The sequence below is a fragment of the Rattus norvegicus genome, chromosome 7, assembly GCF_036323735.1.
Source record: "Rattus norvegicus strain BN/NHsdMcwi chromosome 7, GRCr8, whole genome shotgun sequence".
Lineage (NCBI taxonomy): Eukaryota > Metazoa > Chordata > Mammalia > Rodentia > Muridae > Rattus > Rattus norvegicus.
The window spans coordinates 55,588,858-55,596,923 of NC_086025.1; positions in this window are offsets into that span (position 1 = coordinate 55,588,858).

Sequence of the window (8,066 nt, forward strand, 5' to 3'; positions counted from 1 at the left end):
TTACTTTGCTGGTGCTGATTCATGGAAGACAAATTTGTTATGTTCAGGGCTAAAAACTATAATTTGATTCTTTTTAAATCTTTCTTTCTTTCTTTTTTACTGGAAGAGATGAGCTGTGTTCGTTGTTAGATGTTTGGCAAATCGCAGAGAAGTATCTAGAATAAATAAAATAAGAGCGGTGTACCATCTCATCACACCTTCTTAACTTAACATGGTGGTTGGAGGTTTCAAGCCTTCTGGTCTGATTTATTTATCTACTTATTTTTAAAATGGTTATTTCGTGGAGTGGGTTATGGACAGACATTGTGGATTCAGAGGGATCATTCCGGAAGCTCATGAGGAAGTCAGGTGGGGAGAGGCTGACCCGAAGGCAGATTTGGTGACTATTTGAAGATGGAGACTATGAGATTGTTAATGGTCTGACTGTAGGCTACAAGAAAAGGAAGCCATGAAGAGATGACATCCTACCTTTTGGCCCCTGCCTGTTGAAATGACAGCCCATGTACTGCGGTGGGGTGTGGTGAGAAAGAAGCAGGTGTGTGGTGTTTGTGCGTGTGGGGGTGGGGAGGTGGATATGAGAGGCTGAGTAAAGGTGTCCTACCTGGGTGAGCATTTCTAGCAGATACTTGGATATACATTGGAGGGCCCGGGGGAGGAGAATGGAGGGAGATATTTTAATCACAGGACCATCAGCAGAGCAAGGCCATGAAAGAGGTGAGGTAAATGGGTAAATGCAGTGAGCTAAGGGTAGATGGGAGATGCCTTAAGGACAGAGACTGAGAAGAGGAGGTTACAGCCTGGGAACCAAGAGAGCAGCCAGGCGCCAGGAGGGAACCCAAGGACAGTGCAGGAAGTAGAAGACAAGAGGGTCCCCCCAGAGAAAGAAAGTGTTTCTCCCTATTTTTGTATATGTATACACATATATTTTATGTATGCACACATGCATATTTTATGTGAGGATATATATTTTTACAGATGATGCAATGGGCTTTACCAGGAGTACTGTTTTGGGGCTCACAGCTAGAGCCTTGCCCATGGTAGACAAGTGACTGCTTATTGAGCTGTCTCCTAAATTTTTATCCTGAGGCAGACTGTCTAAGTCGTTCAGCGAGTCTTGAACTCATGCAGTAGCCCAGTGTGAACCTCCGACCCCGGGGCCATCTGAGTAGCTAGGATTACAGGTTCAAGTCTGTCATTTTTTAAAAAATGAGATACTATTTTTGAATGACACTCCAGTGTGTTCTATCCTTACTGATGTGGCCATGAGAACAATAGTTTATAGATATGCCTGGGGTTGCTTTAGGCTAAATTCCTGAAGTGGGTTTACTGATAGACAAGAAAACCTTTGAAGCTTTTGATACGTTTCTAAATTGCCAACGAAGAAGTTCCAGCCAGACTGTACGCTCCAGCAGCAATCAATTGAAATCATGTATCTGCTTTCGTCTCGTTTTCACTGTCACCATTAAAAATTGTGTGTGTGTGTGTGTGTGTGTGTGTGTGTGTGTGTGTTGTGGGGGGGAGAGATGCTGTCTAGTTTCTAGTTTATTTCCACTTGCATGACTTGATTACAGCATGGAACCACGAGTGGAAACATCAGTCAAGTCAGTCAAGTTAGCCGCGTACGCAGGAAGGTTGCTGAGGAAGGAGAAATCATGGTCTGCGCCAGTCTCCTGGGTGAGGGGTGGAGCAGATCTTTGTCAGCCCACAGGCTGTGGTTCCCACAGCTCAATGCTTCCTCCCACTTGACCGACTTCCTGTACCGCCCAGCCTAGGAAAGGGCGTGGTCACAGAGAAGCAGAGCATCGCTCCTCCGCCAGCCGCTCAGCTCACATACTAGGGTACAGGGTGCGTTGCCTTGTGAACCGCTGTGTACATTGCCCAATTGAACAACAAACATGGGCCGGGGCACTGGGACAAGAGGCCCTGCATCCTGCGCCCTTTCCTCACAGGGAGGAGTCATTTCAGCTCATGAGATTCATCCGTACAGCCTTGCTGGGCATCATCCCCGCAGAAGGGGAAACTGTTGTGAAACAGCGGGAAGGCTCAGCATCTCTGTTGGTTTGCAGCCCGGCAAGGGGCGATTGCATCACGGTAGGCTGTGATGTGGAAATCACAGATGCCCAGGAGATCGGAATCTTAAGAATGTGTGGGACATACAGATAGGCCCCCGAATAGGGACTGTGACCATCTTTTATGAACTGTTTCTTATTTCATAACTTATTTCATAATCATCGGTTGGAACAAAAAAACACTAAAAATGCAACTTAGAGTTGTCTGATCAGCACAGACATCTGAGATCGGTTCTGTGAGAACCAAAGAATGATTCCGGAGAGGAAACGACCCTCAGATACCCAGGTTCCAAATCTGAAGGAAGGTGTTCTATGAGAAGTGAAATAACACTGGAAAAAGTTCAGTTAGAAAAACACTGTCCTGCAGTTTTTCATTGGTTGCTCGTTTTGTTTTTCTGATAAAGTCTTGCCTTGTGACACTGACTGTCATGGAAATCACTATGTAGCCGTGGCTGGCCTTGAACTCACAGATATCCTCTTGGCTCTGCCTGCTCTGTTGACATTAAAATTATATACCACCAGGCCTGATGCTTTTTAAATTATAAAGTAATGTACTGTCATTATAAATTTGTCCCACTTAATGAACTGAAAATGTCGAGTCAGTCATGTAAAAGGTAGCTTCCTCCTGTTCTCTCACATCACTACTACCCTTTCATAATTTGGTGTCTGTTTTCAAGAGATTTTATTATACAATTTAAAATATTTGTAATTATAATGTGTGTACATTATAAATTATTATATATGTGATATAGGGAGTTACAGTGTTAGAACATCGATGGTATTCATTACATCCAAACATACTTTTGCCTTGGTTATTTTTTCCATTAATGAATGTATTGTGTTTGTGAGCACAAACTTCTGTGTACCGCCTTTGCCCTGGGGAACCATTTGAGGTGCTGGAGTGAAGGGAACACAATCCCTGTCCTCATGTAATGGCCATTTCGGGGGGAACGAGGACAATAAACAATGTAACACACAGTACAGGTGTGGCTGGTGGGGCAGGAAGGGCACATCGCAGGGTGGGGTAGGAAGAGCCTCCTTGGAAAGTAGCACTTGAGCTGAGACCTGGAAGGGAGAGAGGGGAGGAGGAGGAAGAGGAGAAGGAAGAGAAGGAGGATTAAGGAGCAAGAAGAGGAAAAGTAGGAAAAGGAACAGGAACAGGAGGAGGAGGAAGAGGAAGAAGAAGAGGAGGAAGTGAAGAGGAGGGAGAGGTGCCTTACATAGGAGAGGAAAAGAAATGAGTGTGACTGGGGATGGTGCGAGCAAGGAGTCAGAAGGATGATGGGAAAGATCTGTAGGCTCTGTGGGGCATTTGCTGACATTGTGAGAAGGGCTTCCCCTGAGGGTGTGAAGGGTAGAAAATATCATGATCTGGTGTGTGCCTTATCCTAAGCACTCCGGATACTGTTGAAAAACAGTCTAGGAGGCTCCTTGACTACCACACAGGTATCTCCTCAATCCATAGCCTGAGCAGTCCGTACACTCAATCCAGTGGGAAAGGAAAGCACCCCACACCTTCCTGCTGTGTCGCATTTCATGATGCCTCCCACAACAAGCGGGTGCTGCAATGAAAGCCGTGTGTGTGTGTGTGTGTGTGTGTGTGTGTGTGTGTGTGTAGGTTGATGTCATTATGCAGTGAAGGCAGGTATAGGATAGAATGAGGCCTGTCATTGGACCAGACGGAAGGATGTGATGGGCGGGAGAAAAGTTTTAGAGAGGCAGAGGAGACTGGAGGAGGAGGAGGCAGCCGAGAGAACATGGAGGCGGATGTTAAGATTCCTCTCTGCACATATTACAGTTTGTTAGGACTATTCTTAAGGGATGGATGTGTACAGGATTTTGTGTTGTCTAGATGGGCAAATTATATCTTATCAATTGGATCATAGTTTATTGCGTGGATGTATTGTGTATTGAGAATTTAACATATAAATCTGATTGCTGGGTTACAGTTTGTTGAGTCTTGATTTTACCGGGCAGTTGGGAGTTTATACTTTAACTACGGGGCGGGGAGGGGGGTTGCTGTGAGTATGGGCAGAGTCTGTGGCAGGGAACCGCGACAGGCCAGCTGCTGCTGGACTTTAAGAACCACGATTTTACCGGGTAGCTGGAATCAGAGAGTTCACAACTAGCAGAGAGCTGTTGGGAGAGCTACAAATCTGAGATACATTAGCATTAGTTTTAATGGCCCATTGGAGTTGGAACTAGTGACCACCAGGGTACACTTGGGAACCGGTCCTGACGCTTTTTATTTTTACCGCAATGCATGTGCATGTGTGTGTGTGCGTGCAAAGTTAATGTTGGGTTCTGCTCCAAAGTCTATCTGCCTGTCCATCTGTCAGTCTACCATCCATCCGTCCATCCATCCATCCATCCACCTGCCCACCTGCCTACCCCACCCACCCATCTATCTTCCATCCAACCTGATTGCTTTTAACTGACTGAAGATGAATCTGACAAACATCAAAACTTGCTAAGAAACAATGCAAGGTTTTGGGATGCTCAGGCCTGTGCCAGTCCCCTGCTAGGGATAGCTGTGTCCCAAGAATGGCTCACTGACTCATAGCTGGCTGGTCCCCAAACCAGGGATCATGCTGCGTGAGGCTTGGGCGCGCCATGAGTCACTCCTCACACCTTTTCACACCATGAGCTTTTGCGTCTCCCCAGCCACCGTCATGAACACACTTTGCAAGAGGAGGGGATTCACCTGCTTCCTCCCTTCCTTCCACTGCACAGCCCTCTTCCCACCCTGATGATTTCAACCCTTTCTAAAGCTTCTCGAAGTCTACATTCCGTCCATGGGTGTTTCTCATTATCTCTCTGTGGTAAGTCTTTTCAGATAATCCTTACAATATTAATTTTCTACACATGTCGTATAATCCTCAGAAAAGCTACACTTCAGAGTCAGGAGAGCAGAGCCTTGAAATCAGGCTGATGGAAGTTTTAACGGCTCTGTCATTAGCTGTTCGTGTAACTGTATGCAACTTCCCTAATGTCTGAGTTTGTAAAACGGAGTTAGGAGCAGGGCGGGCGGGATCGTGGAGTGAAGTGTGGATGAGAGTCATCCTGCACCGCTCAGAGGCACTTGATAAATGTCTGTCTCCTTCTGCCTTCGCTTCTGTATCGTTCCAATTTTAGTATATGTGCTGCCGAAGTGAGCACCTGCCTTCGCTTCTGAATTGTCACTTTCAACATCTGGCCTTGAATAATCCCACCTTTTGAGTTGTTATGAGTTCTAGCCAACTAGACAATAAACTCCTACAGGGTAGAAGCCACCTCTTCTGTTTCTTGGTGTGCTCCGAAGGATTTATCGTTGCAGCTTGATTGTGGGAGATGATTGATCGATGCTTGCTGATAGACTGATGGATTCCTTCCTTCGCAAGGTCAGAGCTGAAGGGCAAATCCCTTTCCAGAGTCCGGCACCTAACAATGAGCTTCAGAGAGGAAAGTGCGACTCTTGGCATTTACAGAGGAATGTCCTTAGTGAGAGACGCTACTGATGGATGAGGATGCTGGACCGCTCTGCTAGCTGACTGCAGAGTCTGTTCACCAGCTCTGGAGATGGTTACTCGGCCAGATGGTGAGATGCTGATAACCCCTCTACAGTCACATTCGTTTAGCACGGCGTTTTAACAGGCTGTCGCTGTGGCACGTGGGTTGTTTGATTGACTGTACAGCTGTTATTGTGTGTGTGAGGAGATTAGGGGTGACTAATAGCTGGGGATCGATAACCCTCCTATATCGAAGCGAGTGATTTAATCTTCTTCCTGTATAAAGATTTCACACAGTTATTACAGACATACAGCTCGTGGATGCAAATGTATATATGTATATGCATTATATGCATATATATATATATGTATATATGTATATGCATGTATATATGTATATGGTGAACAGACCATTCTATTTCCTGATTTGAATAAAGGGTTGATTTTTAGCGTTTACTTACTTGTTTAAAAGGTAATGCAGGCAATGTCAACCCAAACAGTGAAAAAGATTAAAATAATGGTGTGTTCTAGAGACCATCATTGTTGCCAGTATGGTGGGTGGCTTTCTGGAGACGTTTGTTCTTTCTCTGCCTCTTTCCTCCTCCTCCCTCTCTCTGTCTCTTCTGTCTCTGTGTCTGTCTGTCTCTTTCTTCCTTTCTCCCCCTTTCTGTCTGACTCTTCTTCCCTCTCTCTCCCTCTCAGTGTCTGTCTGTCTATTCCTCTCTTTCCTTCTGTCTATTTCTCCCTCCCTCTCCTCTGTCCCTGCCTGCCTGACTGAAAGACTGTCTCTATCTCTCTTGTGTGAGCCTCTGTCTCTCTCTGTGTTTTTCTATCTCTCTCTGTCTCTGTCTGTCTGTCTGTCTGTCTGTCTCTCTCTCTCTCTGCATATACATATATACATTTGCATCCACGAGCTGAGAGTCATTTTAAGAATCTCAGCACTGTCTCTCTACTTGCTGTATCTATGGCTCACCCCTATATCTCTGGGGGTAACCCAACCGTAGTGATCTCAAATTGATGGACAACAATTATTTGATTGGTGTTCAATCAATCTGACTAACTAATTAGAATTGTTCTAGCAGCCTTGAAAATGGTCGTATTAGCTTCATATATTGTTATGGTTAATTAACAGAAAGCAAAAATTTCACTTGTCTGAAGAGTAAAGTTCCTGGATTAATTTCACTGCATTGGTTCAATGACTTAGAATGATGGATGCAGAAACTCTGAATATCTGCACAGCTTGGAGAAGCTTTTTGGAAAGCAGATGTCACCCGCATTAGGTAAGAGCCAGTTAGGACGCAGCTAAGAAGGCTGAGCATATGGAAGACACAGGTAGGTTAACGAAAGTTGACACCTAGGGATGTTACCGGCTGCTACCATAGTCTGAGTTCATAAGCTGCATATTACTGTGGCTATTTCGAGTTTATGATTACCGACATTGTGCCTCCTGCTGCTGTCCTCCAGCACCACCAAGTATGTTTGGCATATATTACCTCATTGAATGGTACAGCATCATTGCTGACTAGGTACTCGTATCACCTATAGGTCGCGACCCCTTCAGGGGATTCAACAACCATTTCACAGGGGTTGCATATCGGATATCATGCACCTCATATTTACATTAAGTTTGTAACAGTTGCAAAATTATAGTCACAAAGTAGCAATGAAATAATTTTACAACAAGAGGAACTGTATTAAAGGGTCACAGCATTAGGAAGGTTGAGAACCACTGCTCTAAAGACTGGAGTTACAGAGGTGCCTCACTATGCCTGGGCCCAAAACCCACTTTTTTTTAAACAGAGAAATATTTTTATTTATTTTATGTATGAGTACACTGTCACTGTCTTCAAACACACCAGAAGAGGGCAGCGGATCCCATCACAGATGGTTGTGAGCCACCATGTGGTTGCTGGGAATTGAACTCAGGACCTCTGAAAGAACAGTCAGTGCTCTTAACCGCTGAGCCATCTCTCCAGCCACAGCCCCCCCCCACCCATTTTTATAGGACAATCCAAATCATAGAACTTTAGGTGAACAAAAAGAAATGAAGAAGAAGAGAGAAACCCACATAAGGTTCAAATCACAGCTCTAGCTTAATACAAAGGTCCTAAAAGTTGCAGTGATGTTTAGAAGGGACGCCAAGGTCAGTGTTGACTTTTGGGCTGGGTACCATTCTTGTTCTTCAAATATAATACATTCTAGATAGGGATCCTTCTCGTTATATTCCTATTAACACTGACCTTACCCCTGTGACTGGGTGGCTATCCTTTGATGACACCAAAGATCTACTCTTGTTTCGGGGAGTATTACAGGAGACATTTATTTTGATTAGCAACAAATTAGAGGTTGCTGATTATGTGCACAGAGAGGCGGAGACAAAGGGCTCTCAATGAGACCCTCCAAGGTGCCTTTAAGAAGCGCTCTGACTTCCCATCACCGTGGAGAGGAGCGTTTGCTGGGGTCAGAGCAGGATGTACGGTGGTGATGGTGTGGCTTTCTTGGAAGAAAC